The sequence below is a fragment of the Taudactylus pleione genome, unplaced genomic scaffold (genome assembly GCF_031769625.1).
Source record: "Taudactylus pleione unplaced genomic scaffold, aTauple2 ptg000454l, whole genome shotgun sequence".
NCBI classification, from domain to species: domain Eukaryota; kingdom Metazoa; phylum Chordata; class Amphibia; order Anura; family Myobatrachidae; genus Taudactylus; species Taudactylus pleione.
Genome location: NW_028284856.1, coordinates 5,920,253 through 5,944,715, shown reverse-complemented (window position 1 = coordinate 5,944,715; position 24,463 = coordinate 5,920,253). Strand labels below are relative to the sequence as shown.

Sequence of the window (24,463 nt, the reverse complement as noted above, 5' to 3'; positions counted from 1 at the left end):
AAGAAAAATGTCCTCAACTTATTCAGATGTACATTGGGATACTGATGTATTGTTTTTTTTTATTTATTTATAAAACTAGTTTATACAAGCAAAAACAGGTAATTTAGCTGAACTTGGTAGTAATAATAATAATAATAATAATAATAATAATAATAATAATAATAGTTATTATTATTATTATTATTATTATTATTATTATTATTATTATTATTATTATTATACCAAGTTGGTGAATTTAGGGACCAATAATCACAACTTTATGAGATAATTTTTTTTCGTTTCAATAAAACATTTTATATGGGAGTAGTGAAAACATTACTAGGGCAAAATGTTCATTTCAGAGAATCTTCAAATATTGTAGACTGATAGGATTATATTAACTACAGTGAGAGTTTTTTTAAATGGAGCTGTTGACCATAGCAACCAATCAGTTTCTAGCTATTATCTTCTAGAAGGTGCTAAATGTTAAATGTTAAGTTGAATCTGATTGGTTGCTATGGGCAACATATCCACTTCTAAAAACTATCACTTTAGTAAATATACCCCGTAAAGGGAACATAGCCCAGATGGGACATTTTTAAACAATATTTGAAATAAACACCTTTACAAGCAAATATCAAATGGCAACAGCATTTCTAGGAATAAAATGTAATCTATTTGGTTAATATGAATGTTTTGGGGACTAGGTCAAAAAAGCATGGTAAAACTAGAAGGTACTGAAAATTCACCATTAAAATACAGGGAATGTAACAAAAGTAGCTAGAGAAAAAAATTAAGTGAGCAAATAATATTGAAGCTGTAATCGGATGGGTAAATATAGCTAATCTAAGTCCAAAAGGTGTTTCATAGGCAGCAATAAAATTAGAATTGATAATATTGGACACTTTACTGTAGACATCTTACATTCAGTATTTTGTTTGTAATTACAAGGCAGGACTAATACAGGGAAAAAGGTTGTTTAGTGCTAATCTAACTATAAAATTAAATCTAACTTTCCTAAAACAGAAGGAGATGTTCTTATGACTAAACAAGATAAAGGGATATATTTTATAAACTAAAAAAACAGCCTTTCTCCTTCTATAACATGATGAAAAGTTCGGAGAAATCAGATTTCTCCCCCATTTTGCTTCTCCCAGTTTAGCAGCCCAAGGGGTGAAATGTAATAGTGTGCAAGTTTTTGTGCGAGTATGGACTCGCATCATCTCGCTGTATGACGCAAATTTTTTTCCGAAACTTGCTTGTAATATCCTGTGAGTTGGAAGGTGCGAATAGATCCATGCAAGATTTATGCTATAGTTACTGCAGTGCAACTCACAACTGTAATGCGAGTTTCATTACAAGGTGCGAGTTAGCCAATGTAAAGATTGGCAACAGCATGTTTAGCAGAAGCCTTCACAGATCAGCGAGATTCGTGTAGGCTTCTATGTGTTAAAAATGAATGAAAGTGTTAAAAAAGGAAAAAAAATCAAATGGATTCCCTCCCCAAAAGCATAACCAGCACAGGACTGCGAGACTGGTTGTTTAAAATACAGGGGGAAAAATGTAGGGGTTCCCCGTATTTTCATCAACCAGCACCAAGCTCTGTGAGCTGGTTCTGGAAATATGGGGGTCAAAATGAGTATTATCCACAATTAGCACTGGGCTTTAACTTCCGAAGTGTGATGCCAGAGCAGGGGGACACACTTGATGGGGTTTAGTAAGTATACCCCTAATGTTGTAATATTTTATTACACACTCATAATAACTTTTTTCTGAAAAAATTCATACCCTATTACATTTTGCCCCAGAACTTTTTCAATGGAGTCTGTATAGAATCAATATTTATTATGGCTTTATGTGTATAACTAGTAGGCAGAAGAGAAAAGACAGTTCTCTACCTGCTTTCTCCCATAATTCTGCTCTCCCTTGGCTGCTCTTTCCACTAGCTCCAGCTTCAGGGTCGGCTCCAGCATGAGCAGCGCCCTTTGCAGTGAGGGACCCAGATGACCCAAATTTCATGTGCTGCACCAAAAAGGGGTGTGACCTAATTATCACAGGTCAAGCCCCGTAAATGACGCTATTTGGGGGCATGCCTGTATGGCATGTCTCCCACTTAGCGTCAGGCTGGGGGTGAGCCCAGCACTAAGTCAGTAGCTGGGCTGCCCCTAGCTCTCTCCCTGCACTGAATGGATGCCGTGCGCATCCATTCTTGTTCCCATGGGCTGGAACCGCCTCAGAGCTCAGGTGTCCAACATCCCGACTGTCCATGGGACACCTCGACCCGCATGTGGAACAGCGGGGCAGTACCCGAAAAATGGGACTGTCTCACTGAAATCAGGAATGACTGGGAGGGTTCACCCTCTATGGGGTGGAGCCCCTGTTCAACTGCACTGATTGAACATGCCTCGAGCTTGCCCTGTCCAGCGCCTTGCGCTGTGAGTAATGAATGTTCTTTCTATTTGCCAATTTTTACTCATTCTTTCAATCGTCCTCACAACTGCTAGGATTTCCGTAACCTCTGTTTCCCTCACATCTTCTCATTGCTTATACCAGAGGTTCCCAAACACAGGGTCTGATTCAGACCCGCTCGCGAGTGAAAAGAGTTCATAGATCTCTATAAGAGCCAGGGCAATAACTAGGGGTGTGCATTCAGTGCCATTGCACAGGGTCCTGGGTGCGGCACTGTTTCTGCCCCATGGCACCTGTATGTGGCTTATAGGTTGCCTGAAAAAGCACCCTACAGCCAGTAACACTATTGCAGTGCCACCCAGAAAGTCCAAGGGTCAAAACGGGAGGGCACAGTGCAGCCTGTGGAGCAGCCTTAGGTTGCCATGGGCAGTGCACTACTTCCTAGAGCTGGCAACCCCACCCCCTAAGCATAACATCATGATGTCATGGGTTTAGGAGGCAGCATAGAGCTCTGTTCTGGCCCTTATATATTGTTCTGGCACACTTTATATAACCAGAAGGAGCTAATATATTCAGTTAAATCAGTCACAGAAACTCTATTAAAATTAAATGTCTATAAACAGCAAATGTGCTGCCCAACACATGTAATTGTTTTTTTCCCTCTCATCAATAGATGTTCTGTTATTTTTGTTGATATACAGTAAAATCAAAGTAGGGAGTCCCTGGCATGGGAAAGCCATTCCACTCTTTGATCTATATCGATGCTGGGCCTGCAAGCAATGAACCATGACTTGGGCCTAATTCTGAGTCAGACACAGCAAACTGATTTTTTTTCTTCTATGGATGCATCTGTCAGACTTATTTCCTGTAGGGTCTGAGAGACTCCCAGAGCAGAGCCTAAAGATGTCAAGTGCCCATCCTCGGAGTGGTCATCTGCATCTCTTCTCTGGGCTTCCCCCAGAGAAGAGATATGAAAATTCATCAAGTATTGCCTCAGTTGCACTGAGCATGTGTCCAGATTCTGTATGCACAGAGATGCAGTTGTAATTGATATGCACAGGAGATGTACAGTCTCAGAAATGTCTTGAGAATGAATCCTGGGTGGTGACAGGGAGGTAGCTAAGTGGATGGATGGAGATCCATCTTATGGGCATGTTATGGAGTGTCACAGGTGTGTTGCTGATAGTGGTTTCATACAGGGACACAAAATCATTCACATAGGAGGCCATATTCTTTCTGATGCCTAAGGGCTGGTGCAAGCTTCAATGGTGCAACCAATGGTGGCATCTAAAGATGCTCCAATCAGTACTTGAGCATCTAAAGATGCTCAATGTGGGCGTCTCAGTCCTTGAACATGAAGATGCATGGATTTACACCAAGGAAGGACTTTCTAGTGGTACTAGTATAACACAGCAAAAGCAATATCAGCAAAAGATGCACACACGATGTTGCAGCATCTGACTTCAATCAGAATCAGGCCCATTATTGTACTTTTTGATGTTTTACTTAAATTACATTTATATTAAAACAAAATCTGTCCTGTATTTCCTGTCCCAAACCCCAGCACATGTGACAGCATGACTTTATAAATGAAGGGGCCAGGAGCAGGAAGCTGGAGACAGAACCTACCAGGGCAGTGACGATCTGCCCCCTCAGTCTTGCACCCTGGGTAGTGCCATCAAATATTCAGAAATATTTATTAGCCCATTACTCACAGCAAAGGTTTGCCGGGAAGCAAATTTACTTTTCTGGTGCAGGAAGTTCCACACTGACTAGTTTAAAGAGCCAATTATACAGGCAGGTTTGAAATCATGGAATATCACTGGCGGTTTTGACATTTAGGCTACCAGATTTTTTAGTCAGCTGTTGACTTAGACTCAATCCAGTTTGCCCATGTGGGTGTTTTTGTCCTATTCTATAAAGGCTTCCACACATGGAGCGATATAACGGCCGATCTGACGGTTTTGAACGTTATCACCTCTATCTCATTCCGTGTGTGGGCATGATATTGTCCGTTGCTTCTCCAGATCTTTCTGCATGTTCGATTGATCTGGGGGATCGACAAATGATCCCATGCAGCACTATGCAGGTGGGGGAGGGAGGTGCCGGCATATCGAGCGGTCGGCCACCGGATCACTCCGTGTGTGAGGACCACCCAATATGTCGGCCATCTGATCGGACGTCACATCGCAAGGTGCATATCGCACCATGTATGTGGCCCTTAAGAATCCCAGTTCCTTCTGATAATTAGGTGGATGCTTGACAAAGAAGAACCCCGCACTGCCACCAAGAATCATGTAAATGATAAAAAAGTGCATGATTTGTTCAATGTAGGATGACAATGGTAGGATATATATGCAACAAGGTTTTAAACCGGCAATTATGGCAGATTTCTCTGCAATATAATTACAATCAGAGTACTTGGCAGTAGTGGCTGACAACCATATGGTTTTGCAAATATGTCACAGTAATGGGAAATGTCTAAAGTAGTTATTTTATACAAATAAAATAACATAAAACATGAATCTGAAATCTGCCTCGTGTATGATATATTTGATTATGGCAAGAAATGCAATTTGTAATTACTGTATATCTAATTTACATTTTTATACAAACTGTATGCTATATAACCAGTGCTTTTTTCTTTTAAATATTAACTTTTTTTTGTCTGGGTAAAATAAATTCCATTTAAAAAACAAAAGTCCATGTAATCCATACAATCAATGGGCTACTCATGCTTTACTAAATCAATCTTTGTTAGGTAGCAAACATCAATAGCATAATTAGATTTGGATGACCCTCATTATTAAAGGCATAATAGGTTTTTTGATCACTTACGAATGAAAGATTATAATTAATTCTCCTTTAGTAGGACTTACATACAGTAGATTTGAAAACTCATGAAAATTAGTGTTGCTGCAAACTCTTATATATTGGTGAAAATAAAATCTATATATGTACTATGCCTATAACACATCATCCCAGGATAGTTACAGGAACATTATAATGATTTCAGTGTGTTTCAGTTGGCTCCACAGTCACCAGATTTCAGTCCACTAGAGCACAGGTTCTCAAACTCGGTCCTCAGGACCCCAAACAGTGCATGTTTTCCATGTCTCCACACTGAATCAAGTGAAATAATAAGCTCCACCTGTGGACCTTTTAAAATGTGTCACTGAGTAACATTGCAAAACGTGAACTCTGTGGGGTCCTGAGGACCGAGTTTGAGAACCACTGCACTAGAGCATCTTTGGGATGTATCAGAGCATCAATGTGCAGCCAACAAATCTTTCACAATCCACCGGACAGTGGTCCTTACTTTTGTACACAAAAGTCTAGTAACTACTGTTACTATGTAAAGAACAATGTAACAAAACCTGATCAGAACTGCAACAATTGATCTTGTCAAACACTGATGAATCCAAAAGAAACTAATATAGGATTGTTGCAGATCTTGCTAGGTTTTGATACATTTATTTATTTTTAAGTTAAGGAATAGGAATGTTTATTGATTCCTCTTTTTATATGTATTCCTACAAGTTGTTAATACTAGACTTGTGTTTCTTTTTTTGTGTATATACGTTTTACCCAATGCCAGTTTATATTGTTTTCATCTTTTGCAGTCCACTGGATTGCATAGACTGTTAGCACATTGAGAATGTTTATGAATCTATTTGTTTTTGATTTGTAGCACTTAGTATCTGATGTCTCATGCAGGTTTCCATGGCAATTAATATACACACAGTCCCCATACTTGTCTAAGCATTTGTTCCAATGGTACACCAAGGCATCTATCCCAGCACAGAAGTAATCAGTGTCAAGTGCCTGAAGCCAGAACACTTGCTGAACTTCACAGTCGATTGTGAATTTCATTCCACCCAGGTGCATCTGCAATGGTCCAAAGAGATGGAAATCACAACTCACGCGTGCAGTAGGCTGAGTGTGGCCTGGCGTTATTGTGCAGCAGCATGACACTTGTTGCCTGTAACTCAGGTAGTTTTTGATGAATTGCCGTTCACAAACAACATTCACAGTATTTCCCTTGATGAGGAAATCAACAAGAAGCACGCCCTTGTAGTCCCAAAACACTGTCCCCATGACCTTCTTTGCTGATGATGTTGTTTTGAATTTCTTTGAAGGCAGGAATGATGTATGTTTCCATGTCATGGGTGCTTGCTTTGTCACCAGTGTTACAAATGCACCCACATTTCATCACCTGTAACAACACACTGCAGGAACTGCACTCCCTTCTCATGGTACTGCGTCAAGAGACAATCCCATCCTATTGGATTTGTGAACTTCTGTGAGTTGATTCGGTACCCATCTTGAACACTTTTTCCTGTAGCCCATTTGCTCATGAATGATGTTGTGCACAATACCCATGGAGATGATCAGTTTGTCAGCAATATCACTAACTCAAATGAGTCTGTCTTCCTGAATCAAACCTGCAATGTGGCACAAATTGTCATCTGTGGTGGATGTGTTTGGCCAGCTGGATCGCTGCTCATCTTGAACGTCTGTCCTATTGTTATCAAAGACAGTGCCCCAAATCCAAATCTTTTTTTGTGACATGACGTTATCACCATACACCTCAACAAGTTGGCGATGAATGTCAGCTGCTGATGTGCTCTTTAGATGCAGAAATCTGTTCACACTATGCACCTCAATGTTTGACCATGTTTCCGACAGCCCCGCCATCTTACAAATTATGTTGGGACAGTATGACATGAGGAACAGTCTAATGGCTGTGAGGGGAAGCAGTGGTCTACCTGCTCTGTTCTGGTGGAAATTGGAATGAAATAGAGAATACACACATGAGAGGTCTTGTTACCTTACTTATTGAATCACCCTCATTTATTTCCTCACAACAAATGTACCCATTTTCGTTCACAAGCCCCTTTGCACTGCCAGATATCTAGGCATGCTTCAGGGGGTGTTGATTAACAGATAGACAGTAAAAAGGTAGACAATGTCTAGATGGACACCAGATGTTAGAGAGTCAATAGGTTGACTGGGACAAAAGTTCGACAGGAACAAAAGGTTGACACACTAAAGGTCAACATGTAAGGAGGTTGACAGGTACAAATGGTCGACAGGGTCAAATGTCATCATGAAAATGGTCAACACAAATGGTCATCGTGAAAATGGTAGACACCCGCCCCTTGGTGCCTCACCCTAACCCTCCCTCCTGGTGCCTAACCTTAACCATCGGGGTAGGTGCCAGACCCTAACCGTCCCTTCTAGTGCCTAATCCTAACCCTCCAGTAAGTGCCTAACCCTCCCTTCTGGTGCCTAACCCTAGCTGTCAGGGTAAGAAACTAACCCTAACCCTCTTGTAAGTGCCTAACCCTAAATCTAACCCTAAATATATATATATCTCATGTGTCGACCATTTTCATGTCAACCATTTTAATGTCTACCTTTTGACCTTGTCAACCATTTGTACCTTTTGACCTTCTCACATGTCGACCTTTAGTGTATCAACCTTTTGTCCCAGTCGACCTATTGACTGTCTAACATCTGGCATCTATCTAGACATTGTAGACCTTTTTACTGTCTATTAATAGTCTTACACCTGCTTAGGGAATGCTTGAGGAGACACACTGTAAGACTACAGATGATTCTGCAACATTCTCTATCAAGTTTGCATTTTGTCTGCAAATCCCTGAAGTTGTTAGGGAATTTGCTAATTTATGTCTTGTGAATAAATCCTATTCTTAATCATGAGTGAAGTTTCCCATTTGTAAATGACACCATCATACACTATCATATATTGATTTTGTAGTCCTGGGTTGAATGTTATATACTCTAAAGCACCCCAGGTTAAAATGGGCTTTGTTATTTATGGTTCAGCTATTGACTGAGATAGAAAACAAGCATCGCACACAGGCAACTAATTGATTACAGATCTAACTCACCCTTGCTTACAGCATACAATGGGAAATGCCTATTTTTTAGAATCAATTATGGATTTCACAGAGTTCAATTTAGTGGGGGAAGGAGACACCTAAGAGCTACCAGAGAGTTACCTTGTTTTTACTTACTTGAATGAATGGAAAATCAATATTTAGTGACAGCCAAACTCTTCATAAAATGCATGTGTCTACCTAGATACTCCAGGAAAGCCCATTTTCCAGTTCCAGTTTTCTCAATTTAATCAATAAACTCTAAGATTAAATTGTGTTTCCGTGTATTAATGTTAATCCTTTTTCCATTGTTCAATACTGTATGTTAATGCAGATTTTGTGTAAAGAGAGGCAAAGTGATTCTTTAGAATTTAGTAATGAGTAAATGTCTACCAACATGGAAACGCTAATTATTTATTAATTCCCTAAGATCAAATGACACTATTTTATATTTTGAACTGTTCATTGAATTGGACTCTTTGCCAGCCAAGTTATCAGAAATAGTAAACAAAGCCACCATTGCACATCATACACATATATCTTAAATGTGACTAAATATTTTCTGAATATTGTCCTTGTCATCCAGGGCTTGCTGTATTGCTTTGCTCAATTTCAGTCCAAAAGTCTAGTAGAATACAATGCTTTGATATTTAAATGTTTGTCATATCACTACAAATTCTGAAACTGTAAAATATGTGTATTTATGAGGACAAGTCTGTCTGCTTGTTCTCCAAACACATTTCATGGTGTTTAGACACACTACTGTAAAACAATCTGCACCTAGTTTTGGAGGTTGACGTAAAACATGCACGTCCAGCCTATTACTACTTTAGAATCACCCCATTACTCATTTTTTATTAATAATGTATTAATTGGCATTTTCACTGGAGATATTCACTTCTCCTTATTCATCAAATAGATTAATGTTAAAGCATAAGTCAGTTTAAAAAGGTAAGTGGTGATGCTTATACTTCCACTAACTTCCTTTCGCAATCACTATCTCAGGATTATACTGTAATAGCAGAGGTTATAAAAAAATTCCTTATATTAAAAAAATGCTTTATTTAAATATATTTTAAAACATAACATTTTTTTTATACTTTTTGAAAACTAATTTTTATCAAAAAAGGGTCATGCATGCACATATTGAAGTATCAAAAGGCAATATTTTTTTGCAATAGAAAATTATTGTTATCAGTTAAAATTGATAAATCAAAATCTTTCATTGCTCAGGTTATCTTCTAAAATGCTGAGTTTAGCTTAATTTAAAGCTTAATTTAAATATCTATTAACCATGAGAGCTCATTGGTATTTTCCCAATTAAATACCTCTATAAGTATAGGGAAGCACACTCACCTAGGGCTCCCTAGATGCTACATCCCCTGTTATAAGTCCAGCACCACTTGCTATGTTACATAATCCACACAACATTACCTCATAAAATACATGTTTGTTACCCATATATAATATGATTGCTACATTAGCATTATAATGCATAGATATACTGTACATTGGAGTAATACTGATTCTAGGATTCGAGTAGTTTTAATTGAAATTACTTGTGGTTTTTTGAAACATTTTGTCTCATTCACAAACCTAGAGATGATTGTTTTAGGTTAATGCTGCTGCAAGGACATAAGGGCTGATTCAGAGATGTGCGCTAACCATCTCCAATTGTGTCTACTCTGCGCCGGCACAAGAACCGTACTGTGCATGTGTAGTATGGGTCTGCGATCCCATACACAGGGCCTGATTCAGACCAGCTCACAAGCGCTATGCACTCGCAAGTGGGTCTCTGTGCGTGCAGTGTGCACGCGAGCCCCGGAGCAAGCGAGAAATTGCTCGCTCCGGCGCTTGCATCCAAAAGGGGGGGCCTTTGTGGTAGGAGTCGGAGGGGTGGCTGGCCAAATGGAGGCGTTCCCAAAGGAATGGCTGCCATTTGGGGGTGGCCCCACTGACATCATGAGTAATGTCAGTGGTGAGCTTCCAGCTCTATTACAGCCAGAAGCTCACTGGGGCTTGTGGGAACGAGACCCTACCACAAGGGTCTCATCACAAGCCCGATGGTCGTGACAATCAGCTGGCCGCTCACAAAAGCTGTGGGTGGTCACCCACAGCTATGCAAGGGGCCAGGAGGTCAGTTTTAAAAAAACATGTGGCAGCCCTGATTCAGAGTGAGCGCTCACTTTTTGCGAGCAGCTCTGAATCAGGCCCACAGTCTGGCAGCAGACTGAGAGTAATTAATAGTCTGCTGCTCTTTGTGGGTGGGGAAGTGTGTGGCCATGGTCTCTGTTTCACAAAATGGAGGCGTGTCACCACCATTGGGAGGGAGGGAAGAGGCCACAATCTCCATTGGGTGATGGAGATTCCTTGGCCTCTTTTGAGTATCTGTGGCAGTCAGACCACTTTATCACTCAGATGGCCAAGGATGACGCAGATGATCTGATGCTGCATTCATGGATGCAGCTTGGATCAGTAATTCATGCAGGAGACATGATGCCTCCTCCTGCATTACCATATTACAGATACCATGTTAGCAGCTATGATAACAATAATGTCTAAGCCTGAATCATCCCCCTAGTTATCGCCTTTATTCTTTGTCAGCAGCCTAAGCTCATCTTTTGGTGACTTGTAGCTTGACATAAGTAAGAGGTAAAACACTGGAAGTTTTGAGGTACTGAAAAATGAGCTTTACTCATAGTCAAACTTTGAGCTTTACTTTAGTAGAATAGGAAATATGGAGCATGGATAATTGTTGAGGATAATAAGAGATGGTGGAGAACTACTGTAAGTGGAGAACTACTGTAAGTTTGTAGCCCAACTGGAGTTGAAACTAGCTTGCTACATTAAGAGGACGTATAATTAATCATAATGCTTAGAACATAATAACACAGTAATACTGAACTACAACGTACAATGCTAAGCTTAGAAATAACTAATAAATGCATGATTACCAATAAAATGAAATTAAATTAAAATAAATGATTAAAACAATAAATATCCATTAACTCCTACTGCAATGTTTATGCCATGCCAATTAGAGGCCACTGCTGACCCTGACCCCAGAAAGTCATTTCTCTGATTAGTTTCTATTGTTGCCTGTGTCCCTTATATACCTTCAATCTTTGGTCCTACATTTAGACACAGTTAACTTAATATGAAAGTTCATGATTTGTTTAGTTAACCTATAAGTATCTCACAACAACAACCAGGCACTTCCTCTCCCTATGCATACATTACTATGGTTAATGTTAATTCTCTTAATGCAAAGAGCTCCCTTGCAAAATGGAGGATGGCTCTGCATTTCCTTGTTAAGCATAGAGAAGACATTGGATAGCTACATGAGACACTTCACTAACATGCCGTTTGCTTCCTGGCAAATGACTAACAAGAGAAATGGAGCTCCATTTTCTTTCATCATGAGTACAAATTTACTTCTGAGTTACAAATGTCAGAACCCTCTAGTAGATACTTACTGTCATTTATTTGGTAAACTAGTCTCTAGTGTCTACTTCAATAACTTCTGAATAGCTTTTTAGCAAGAGTTCACACCCAATCTGTTGGGGAGTTTGAGGCTAGGTCCACAACTATAAAAATATATAGAACTCCTCTTAGCGCAAAAAATGCTCAGAGTCTGCCGGTGAAATTAAACACAATGTGGGATTCCCAAATCCCACAACATAAAGTGGTAAAAATCAAACAGTAGTGATAATTCCTTGGCGCTCAAATATACTTGAAAAGTGTTAAAATAAAATTATAAGCATTTTATTAATGACATAAACAACATGTAAAAACATATAAATCCACAGGTAATAAGGTGCTATGCAGCCCTGAGTATGTTAAAACATAATCCAGAATAATATTGCACAAAGTTCAAGGTGCTGGTTTGGTGACGTACATGTTAATTAATTTAATCAAATGAAGGTACAGCATGCAGGATCCTGCATGCTGTACCTTCATTTGGACCAACTTGGGAGACAATCCTGCCTTTCTGGATGAAATCTTGTGGAGCCTATACAGGGTAATCCGGATTTACCCTGTATTTTAGCAACATCCATATTCTCTGCTGGGTAGGATCCTCTCTTTTCATTTCATGTTTAATTAACATCTACGTCACCAAACCAGTACCTTGAACTTTGTGCAATATTATTCAGGATTATGTTTTAACATACTCAGGAGTGCATAGCACCTTATTACCTGTGGATTTTATATGTTTTTACATGTTGTTTATGTCATTAATAAAATGCTTATATTTTCATTTTAACACTTTTCAAGTATATTTGAGCGACAAGGAATTATCACTACTGTTAGGTCCACAACTAATCTTTTTGCTGCTGAAATGCTAGAAGTTCAGATAATACCAATCCCAATGCCCAGAAAGTATCCAAACCTTATTAAAAATAATTGCGCTATTGATCTCCTAAATTCAGATATCAATATCTATGCAAAAATAATAAATCTGTTAACCCCCCCCCCCCCCCTTATTCCCAATCTGATCTATTTAGCTATGGTTGGATAATGGGAAGTAATGTTCAAAAAAAGAAATACCAGGAGAGCTTTAAGTATTATGGATTCGCACATACAGTATTGTTTTGGTGGTCTCCACTTCACAAACACGCATTAGAGGCAGAAAAAGCCTTTGACCGGCTCCATTGGGGTTATATAAAGGCTGTGTTGACTAGATTTTAGTTCTCCGGTAGGTTCTTATAGATGATCTTAGCACTGTAGTTCTCACCCTTATTACAGCCAGAGAGCAGGACTTTATTGAATGTAATTAATCTATAAACTAATTACTTTTGCTAAAGATTAGTTGAATTATGAGGGTATGCTGGAGGCAATTAATATGATGACCCTTTCCACACCGATATATTTATTAAGATCGATTCCAAGAATTCTACAGTGCAGGTGATTCAAAAAGTTTTACTCTGTGAATGCATTTATTTGAAAGCACACAAAAGCCTGGCTTGCCAGTTAATATTTATCCTTACCTAAAACTGTTGAAAACATCGCTTTCCTAATATTGAGTTGTATCAAACAGTTTGGGCCAAATCTAATAAGATGATACTGTAGTTTAGTAGTAAACTCCCACACTTTTTAAACTTGACCAATGTAACAGAGTACGCATGTTTTAACACTAAATAGCTCTCACGATTTAAACTCATCCAGATGTTTTTATTTTTTGAAGATGAAACTCAACCAATGTTAGAGTTTAATGCAAAACTTTCACATTTTCTAATCTCTCACCCTATTACATGTGGCCCCTTGTCTCTTGAATCAATCATATGAGGAGTTTGTGTCTGGTATTCTGAAACCATAGGTTGACACACAAGTTTAGCATGCATGGTCTGTCCTCTGAAGACACCTCTTGTGGTTGACCAGACATAACTAACAACATCTGCATACCTCCGGCATTATATTAGCTATGATCAAAGCTTGGGATAAACTGTTAAACATACAGCATTTGGTATGTCCTCCCCTTCTTTTATCAATTAACCTTTATTTAGTATTACAGTATTCTTTTGATATCTAAACTCTCATTGGGGAACTGGCATAGTTCAGGTATAGATATTTTAAAAAATATAATATTTTCTCATGGCCTCATGAATACAACACCATCATGGCCTTCCCTCCACAGAATTCTTTATATTCCTTAATTTGTTCCATTCCCTCACCATTGTCAGTACTGGGCACTGGCTTTTTCCATCCCATCTGTCCCTAGGACTTACCTTTACCAGTCCAAAAGGAGGTATTTCAAAGTGTTACAACCTTCTTACCTCTGAGCAAGTGCCTGAGTATCTTCCTTTTCAAATTTACTGGGAATCAGATCTTCAGTTATCCCTGGAGGATATGTATATAAAAGGGGTTGCGTGCCAGTGCTCACCTAAATGTAACTATGATTAATACGTCCATAGGCATAACCTAACGGGTCTGTGTCTTGACGGGTATGTCAGTTGAGTTCTCAATAAATGGGGGTGCAAACACTTGTGTATATTAAAATTAAATTTTAGGTTAATGGATTGTACTATGAGGTGGAGACACAGTGCTCCAGTACATATAGAAAAGTTCCTTATAAAAGTCCCAAACTTTGGTCCAGGTTGCAACTGATGAAAAGTGTAGACTCCTTAAAGAAGTCCCTTTCTGAACAGTCACGAATGTCCGTGTACCCTTACTGGACCATTGGTGCAATATTCTTGATGTTTCACACAATGAGTGCCTTCCTTTTACCTTGTTTGCAGGCAAAATAAGTAGGCTCCTTTAGGGTGCTTCTTTCCATATGGCACTTAGTGCCTTCATCTCCCTTTTAAATAATTTATGTGTGACAACCTTCTAAGTATTACTGTGGATTGTATCTCCTGTCACTCATGTGGTGTCACTTAGCAGTCAGCTACTAAGGATGTGGGTGATAATCTGTAAGTGTCACTCTCCATAACCCTTCCTTTGGTTATGTCTCCCTCTGTGTCTCCCCACAGCCTACAGCTCTAGAAGTCTGTGCAAACTGGAATCTCAGTAAACCCTTTCTAATGGACAAACTTCCATATGCCTTCTGAGGACAAATGTTTCCCCTTGCTTCTGACCTGATGGTAGTCGGAGGTGTGCTCGTGGATGGAGTCAGTGGTGTGCAAATGGTGGCATCCTGCACTTGTGCACTTACCATTTTGATGTTTTCTGTAGTTGTGTTCTGCTAGAGCCCAAGTGCCCCCTTAGATCGGTCGGCTGCTCACTTCACTATGGTATTCCAATAACGCACCCTTGGTTCCTATGTAAATTTAGGAGTGTGCCCCCTCCAACCCGAGGGTCATGATCTCCAATGCAACAAGTGGGGAAATCCTGTTCTATGCCAGTGAGCATCTGAACTGCTGCGATACAGTGGTTCCCGCGTAACCAATGCATTTCAGCCTGTAGTCCTTTCTTGTCCTGGGGCTTATCACATCTGAAGGTAGATAGAGAGCTTAATTGTTGGATAAGGTGCATTCTGGCATTGCCTCAATCCATAGGCAAACAAACAAGCTGACCCGGTGGTCTCTAGGATCTGCCAAAGTGCAGCCAGCAGGCCTGACCTCTAATATGTGCTGCTGCGCATGCACTGCCTTTCCATCTGCACTGTATTTTTTATCTTTCCCCCAGGTGTCCATACTGAGTGGATGGAACCCTGGGATTTTTCTGCAGTTACCAGCAGTGTCAACATCCTAGGCTGCGGCAGGGTTGGGTATGAAATCCTGATGCTGGAAGCCTGAAGGTGCATAATCCTGACATATTGCCATGCGGCAGGATTCTTGTGTCAGTATATTGATGACTGGCATCTCATCCACTGGAATATTCACTACATCCCACTGTGGAAAGTTCACTATACTACCACCATTGTATTAGGGGACATTAGGGGGCACTACCACCCGCCAATGTCCATTACACTCAGATAACTGGCACACTACAATGCCCAGCAAAATCCCAAAGAGCTACTTTCTGATTCTACTCTATTGCAAATGTATCTGTTATATCCCTGTTTTATTTGCTACCTGCTGTTTCTACCAGGTTTTCATTTGTGACGTGTCTCCAATGGTGTTAACTAGCCCTACTAAACCCCCAATGTGGTCCCATATGTGACTGACTAATATTTCACCTATTATAATCCCATATATTTCCAAAGTAAATTAATAACCTCTATTTAAATCACATGTCTAAGAATATTATACATTTATGTATTCAACAATTATAACCAATAATTCAAAATATATTTATTTCTACACCTTATTATTAAAGATAATTAGTACATCTATTATTTTTAAGCCATAAAACATATAACTGGATTGTTCATAAGATCTTATTTTAATGATGATTTCATGGTGTCCATATAAAATTATAAAAATTGGGTATAGTGATTGTTTTCATTCATACCATAGGGATCTACACTATTCATTAAGAATATCATCCTCGCTTCTCTCTTTAATAATTCTTTCTTCAAGTCTCCACCTCTAATTCCCAACTTGAATTCTTTCCAATCCATAAGCTTTCATTTGATCTGGATTTCCATTGTGTTTCCTCAGGAAAAGTTTTGCTACACTGGTTATAGTTTTAAGTCTTTGTTGGTCTGTTCTTGCATTTGAGATGTTTCTTGCATGTTCTAAAATTCTCTGTTTGAGCTGTCTACTTGTCATTCCTATATACTTAAGTCCACATGGACATTGAAGACAGTAGATCACTCCTAGTGTTCTGCAGTTAATATAATCCTTAATTATCATCTTTTGATGTAACGATCTGTTATCTCCTTTCTTTGTTCAATATATTTACATGCCTTGCAGTTTCCACATTTGTAACAACCAATTGTTTGTTCTCTTTCCTTCCTATGTTGTTTAAAATGACTATTGATTAGCCTATCTTTGAGATTTGACGATTTTTTCCAACTTATATTGACTCTGTCCCCTAGAATTTCTGCTAGGTCCAGAGCTGAAGTGAGAACATTCCAATGTTTTTACAGTATATTATAAGAGTACGATATAGCAATCTCTGATGTAATTAGAAACACAGTCACAATTATAATGATTGAAATATTAGTGTTACCAGATACACAGTAATAAAAATTTATATTAAATAATAAACATGAATGTATTTTTAAACTGTAAAAACCAGCAGCAACAATGAAAAAATATTAACAGGGAGGAATACTATTATCCTGCAAAGCAAAATACTGTCACTATATCCTATTATTGGAGAATCATATTTGGGAAGATGTGTGGATACTTATACCAGCTACAATGTATTAGGTTGTAACATTAAAACAAACCTACTGGAAGTTACTGTGTAACTGTTAATATTCATACACTGAAACTGTAATAGGGTTGAAAATTACAAATCTATATAGTATATCTAGCAGTATCAGGTAACCTATTGGAATTACCTGGCCATCTGTGACAGACCACTCATAATACGAGATATACACACTATAGTGAAGACACTTCAGTCTTAGGGCAGCTTGATGTGGTTATGCATTAAGTGTAGTTAATATCAAGTGCACTTTTTGAACAGTTAAAAAAAACAATTAGTTGTCCTGCATGAACCTCATGAATCTCACTGAATATGGACTTATCATCTGTCTTTTTTCATCCCAGGTATGTGATATTCCTTGCTAAGTACTACAAGTGCCAGAATCTGCATTAACCCCCATGCACCAGCAGCTGTGTAGGCAATGTATGTGATATTCCTTGCCATCCTGCAAACCACAACTCCTAATCTATATTTGCACTAATGCAAAATTATCTGGGTGTTTAAAGTATGTGTATACATTTTGTACATGTTTGTAATTGATTTTGTTTAAATGTATGGGAATCTTTTATGACTTGCTAGCAATAGTCATTACCTGTATTTGAATTGGGATCACTGAAGCACAGTTTATAGTGCCATACTGCCTGTTTTCTTAAACTTAGAGCAATGTATGTCCACTGATCAATTTACATTTCAATCAACTGACCAATTGGCTCAGATGAGGCCAGTGTCTTAATCAGCCATACTATTTCTTAACATTCAGTCTTAGGGCAGCTTGATGAGGGCAGTTTGAAGTGGTTATGCATAAAGTGTGGTTAAAATCAAGTGTACATTCTGAACAGTTAAAATAATAGTTGAAAAACATTGAACAACATCTAATACCAGGTAATTACAAACCCATTACTTAAAAAAAAAAAATATTTTTACCTAATATAAAAAACACAATGTATCAAAAACTTCTATTTCTTATCTCACTACATGGAATCATCTCTAAGGCTACTACATCCTTTACTCTCCCTGCAGCTCATCCTTCTGTACATATTGCTGCCTCATTAATCTTCTCTCCTCTTACAAACACACATGAGCTTTTAACTTATCTATACACATTGACAATGACATCCACAACATGTCTCCTTAAAAATCTATCATACAAATCCCACCAATATATTTATATCTCTCTCCTTCTGCTTCTATTAGCTGGTGATGTATCACCAAATCCAGGCCCAACACACATGCCACACCCACAATGAGCTATAAATCCAGCTAACCTCATAAACATTTCATGCCTCCCTTCACCCTCCAAGTCACTAAAATGTGCCTTATGGAATGCATGCTCTGTCTGCAACAAACTAACATCCATCCATGACCTCTTTATTTCAACTAACCTCAACCTTCTGGCGATAACAGAAACATGGCTTACACAATCAGATACGATCTCTCCTGCTGCACTTTCATATGGTAACCTACACTTCTCACACCTCCAGGCCTGGTAAATTTAAAGGAGGTGGGGTAGGAATATTACTCTCCCAATCTTATACATGCATCATTTGAAGTACATTGTATCTGGACTTTCACCCCTTTCTCTCTGCGAGTTGCTGTTATCTATCGCCCACCTGGACCACCTCAACAATTTCTGGAACATTTTTCTGCCTGGCTCCCTCATTTAATATCCTCAGACATCTCCACCATCGTTATGGGTGATTTCAATATACCCATTGATAGTCCACAATCTCCTCATGCCTCCAGACTACTCTCTCTAACCTCCTCTCTTGGCTTCTCTCAATGGACTGACTCCGCTACTCATCAGGAGGGACACTGCCTTGATCTTGTATTCACCCGACTATGCTCAGTTTCTGATTTCACTAATGTTCCTTTCCCTCTCTCAGATCACAACCTTATCACCTGCACATTCTCCTCCATTACATCAACGTCATTTAAATTAACCAAACCTAAACCTAAAACCTGCAGAAATATTAATGCTATTAACTTTCAAAAACTATCTACCTCTCCTCTCTACAACAATGACTGTCACCAATTTCTACATTCACTTCTCCTGAGACTGCTGCATCACACTTAATCCATATTCTAGAAAAAGATCTCGAGGAAGTAGTTCCAGCTACCCATCACACACCACGTAGTTAGATGTCAACCGTGGCATTCTAACTTAACAAGGCATCTACAAAAACTCTCACGTAAAGTTGAACATCAGTGGCGAAAGTCTCATACTCGAACTGACTTCCTCACATATAAGACTATCTACAACTCTTATCGTACTGCTCTGGACACTGCCAAACAAACATATTTCCAATCTCAAATCTCTGCTCAAGCCTCTAACCCCAAGCGACTTTTTAATACATTTAAACTGCTTCTTACCCCTCCTTCACCCAAACCACCTGCTACTCTCTGTGCGCAAGATTTTGCTTCCTATTTTAGGGACAAGATTGATGAGATCTGAAATTAAATGGAATGTTCTTCTTCAGCTAGTGACCTGCTCAATTCCCTACCTGAATCCTCTGGCACATTCTCTTCATTTGATCTTACAAATGAAGATGAAGTATCTTCCCTCTTCTCATCCTCCTACTCTATTACCTCTCCTCTAGATCCTATACCCTCACAAATCAGTAAAGCTGTCTCCTGTGCTTAGCCCAAACCTAACTAAAATCTGTAATCTCTCTCTCTCTATTGGCATCTTTCCATCACTGTTCAAGTATGCAGTGATTACTCCTATTCTGAAAAAACTAAAATCTGACCCCAACACTTTCTCAAATTACTGTCCTATCTCCCAGCTCCCATACCCCTCCAAGCTACTTGAGTGACTTGTCTACACCTGCCTCACACACATTCTTAACTCACGCAACTTATTGGACCCACTTCAGTCCAGCTTCCGTTCCCAACACTCCACAGAGACAGCACTGACTAAGGTAGTAAATGATCTGGTCACTGCCAAGGCTAAATGCCATTACTCACTCCTAATTCTTCTAGATCTCTCTGATGCTTTTGACACTGTTGACCACTCTCTTCTCATACAAACACTACAATCCCTAGGTCTTAAAGACATGGCTCTTTCTTGGTTCTCTTCTTACCTACTGTATCTGATCGCTCTTTTACTGTTCGTTTTTCTGATTCTGACTCCTCTTTGCTACCTCTATCAGTTGGAGTACCGCAAGGCTCTGTCTTAGGGCCTATGTTATTCTCAATCTATACCTCCTCTCTTGGCAAACTAATCAGCTCTTTTGGATTTCACTACCATCTGTATGCGGATGATACTCAAATCTACCTATCTTCCCCAGATTTACCACCATCTATACTGGTCCGTGTCACTGACTGTCTTTCTGCAATTTCATCTTGGATGTCATCTCACCACCTGAAACTTAATATTTCTAAAACAGAATTAATTATATTTCCACCAGCCAATAACAGTTACCAACCTGATCTCTCTATCACTGTTGATAACTCGACAATCCACCCTTCCCCACAAGCTCGCTGCCTTGGTGTCATACTTGACTCTGAACTGTCCTTTGTTCCCCACATTCAATCTGTCTCAAAATCATGTTACATACATCTAAAAAACATGTCCAAAATTCGACCATATCTCACACAAGACCCTGCAAAAACTGTAATCCATGCACTCATTATTTCCCGCATTGACTATTGCAATAACCTCCTTACTGGTCTTCCCAAAATCAGGCTATTGCCATTACAATCAATTATGAATGTAGCTGCAAGGCTTATCTTCCTTGCCAAACGTTCATCGTCTGCTGCCCCGCTCTGTCAGTCCCTCCATTTGTTGCTGGTTTTCTACCGTATTCAACACACAATAATAAGGCTATTAACCTAACCACACCAACATACATCTCTTCACTCATCTCAAAATATCTTCCTACCCGACCTGTCCACTCAGCACAAGATCTGCATCTCTCATCCCCATGCATTACTTGCTCCCACTCACGGTTACAGGACTTTCTTTGGGCTGCACCCACTCTATGGAATGCCTTACCACGCTCAATATTACTTTCCTCTAGTCTCCAATCCTTCAAGCGATCTCTGAAAACTCATCTCTTCAGGCAAGCTTATCAGATCCCAGAACCACCCACATAACCTTCTTAGCTTCCATATCTAATTACACCCCCTCTACAGTCCACACACAACCTCACACATCGTCTTTCTCTCACATCCTCATGACATTTGGCCGACATTCCGGTGTGAATGGATCATGCAGTCCTCCAAGAAACTGTGCATTCTGGCTGGACCAAAATGCAATATATAGCACCTATCCTGTATCAACTATCAATTTCCCTATAGATTGTAAGCTTGCAAGCAGGGCCTTCCTACCTATATATCTGTCTGTTATTACCCAGTTTTGTTCTAATAATATTTACAATTGTAAAGTGCAACGGAATATGCTGCACTATATAAGAAACTGTTAATAAAATAATAAATAAGTATTAGCTATAGGGGTAGAGGTAGCACCTCATGTGAGATTTTCCTGTGGAAACACAGGACTAGATTATCACTGTTCAATAACAGATATATTTGAATATAGGAATAGGGGGCATTAATAATTATATCTACATTGAGATAGAATCCCACAGGATATAAATATACAGTCAGGTCCATAAATATTGGGACATTGACAGAATTTTCAGATTTTGGCTTCTATTCACCACCACAATGGTTTTGAAATGAAACAAACAAGATGTGCTTTAACTGCAGACTTTCAGATTTAATTTGAGGGTAATTACATCCAAATCGGGTGAACGGTGTAGGAATTACAACAGTTTCAATATGTGCCTCCCACTTTTTAAGGGGCCAAAAGTAATGGGACAAACTAAACAAACCTAAATCTAACTTTCACTTTTTAATACTTTGTTGCAAATCCTTTGCAGGCAATTACAGCCTGAAGTCTAGAATGCATAGACATCACCAGACGCTGGGTTTCATCCCTGGTGATGCTCTGCCAGGCCTCTATTGCAAATTTCTTCAGTTCCTACTTGTTCTTGGGGCATTTTCCCTTCAGTTTTGTCTTCATCAAGTGAAATGCATGCTCAATCGGATTCAGGTCAGGGGATTGACTTGGCCATTGCATAACATTCCACTTTTTAGCCTTAAAAAACTCTTTGGTTGCTTTTGCAGTATGCTTTGGGTCATTGTCCATCTGCACTGTGAAGCGCTGTCCAATGAGTTCTGAAGCATTTGACTGAATATGAGCATATAATATTGCCCGAAACACTTCAGAATTCATTCTGCTGCTTTTGTCAGCAGTCACATCATCAATAAATACAAGGGAACCAGTTCCATTGGTGTCCCAATATTTATAGACCTGACTGTAACACAAGACTGGTGCAGGATTAATCTAGTCCTATGAAATTATCCACCATTGTCGGTTGCACACTCTGCTATGCATTACATTGCAATGCTACTCTGCTAACAAAAAAGAAAAAGAAATAAGTTTAATGCAAGTACCCACACACAAGGCAAAATTGGTGCTCTGTGTGTATATGAGTTGCTGCAAGAAACTGTGGGTGCTATATGATAGATGTATGAATCAGCCAGCAACTTGGTATAGCTGACCCCACAATGTGGATCTGGATCTCCACCCCAGTACTACAAAGAAAAGTCATCTATACAGTGCGGATATAGCTGCCATTATTGCATTTTTATACAGACCAGGTTATTTCAGTTACTTGCCGTATCTATACATATGTATATATGAATGCTCTAACTGGATCTGTGTAATTATTGGAATTTATTCCAGTGGCCATTAGGCTTTTTATATTGTTATCATTTAATTATTGTTTGTTCCTACTGCGTACCATGGTATAGCAATTTTATATGCTTTTTTACTGAATAAATTGGTTGATTTCAAACCAGCAGCTGAACTAGCACTCCCATTTTTTTCCTTTTACTCTGCTAACACACTCTTTTCTAATGGGTTATGGGTCCAATGCCCAGACCCCCAGCATCATGAAAATTCTATACTCTGCTAATTGGTTATTGGTCCAGTGCCCACGCCCCAAGAATCTTATTAATTCTATACTCTGTTAATACTATGCTGCTAAATCCTGACCCTTAGCTTGAGTCTGACCCTGGTAGAAATATTATTGTTTCTCTGCCCACCATCTAAAATCCACATAAGCTTTCAGATAGAGGTGGTTGACTGTCCTCTCTTGAACTCTGGGCCTGATTCAGACCTGCTCGCGAGTGCTGAGCGCTTGCAAGCAGGTCGACGGTGGCCCAGAGCACATGTGCACGACGGAGCCGGCTATGTCATGCGCATGCGCGAGACCCGAATAGCGACGGGCAAACCGTCACTCCGGGGCTCGTACCAAAGGGGGCGTGCTGTCGATGTTGAGTGACAGCACGCCCCCTTTGGTGGGCGTGCCGGGGGTGTGGCTGCCCAGACGGAGGCATTCCCATGGGTACGCCTACCATCTGGGGCCGGCCCCACTGACATCTCAAGTGATTTCAGTGGGAGTTCTTTCGGCTCTGTTTGAACCGAAAGCACTCAAGGGCTTGCGGAAACAAAACCCTACCAAGGTTCTCGTTGTAAGCCCAATGGTCGCGATGGTCTTGACCAACCCAACCATCTTCCTGGCCGCTCACTATAGCTGTGGGTGGTCACCCACAGCTATACAAGCGGCCAGCAGGCCGCTCTAATAATCAAGAAGGACGGCCCTGATTTAGAGCGAGTGCTCTATCAGAGAATCTGGCTCTGAATCAGGGCCACAGGGGGTCATTCAGATCCGCTCGCGAGTGCAGGACGCTTGCAAGCGGGTCGATGTTGCCCCACTGCGCATGCGCATGACAGAGGGAGCTCTGCCGTGCGCATGCACGAGACCCGGCTAGCGACGGCCTCTCTGTTGCTCCGGGTCTTGCACCAAAGGGGGCGTGCTGTCGATGTTGATTGACAGTACGCCCCCTTTGGTGGGCGTGCCGGGGGCGTGGCTGCCAGATGGAGGCGTTCCCATGGGAACGCCTACCATCTGAAGCCGGCCCCACTGACATCAATAGTGATGTCAGTGGGAGTGATTTTGGCTCTGATAGAGCCAAAATCACTCCAGGGCTTGTGGCAGCGAGACCCTACCGCAGGGTCTCCGTCGCAAGCCCGATGGTCGCGATGGTCTTGACCATCGCGACCATCATCATGGACACTCGCATAAGCTGTGGGTGGTCACCCACAGCTATGCGAGCGTCCTGGAGGACGCTCCATTTTCATGTAAGAGGGCCCTGATTCAGAGCGAGCACTCAAGTTAGAGCGTCCAGCTCTGAATCAGGCCCTGTGTTCAATCTAGAATTCCATGCCCTACATTCTGTTTCCAATTTCCTTTTTCTGAACCCCTGCCACCTTGTGCCAGTTTGAAAAATAAAAATATGAAAAAAATAATGAAAGAAATAAAAAGACTATCTGTAGC

General features: G+C 40.0%; 1 protein-coding gene across 1 annotated transcript in view; it reads right to left on the bottom strand.

The window, feature by feature from the left end:
- Positions 1–24,463, bottom strand: part of NPFFR2 (neuropeptide FF receptor 2) — a 183,772-nt gene that overhangs the window by 137,874 nt on the left and 21,435 nt on the right. The gene's annotated exons all lie outside the window — the stretch shown is intronic.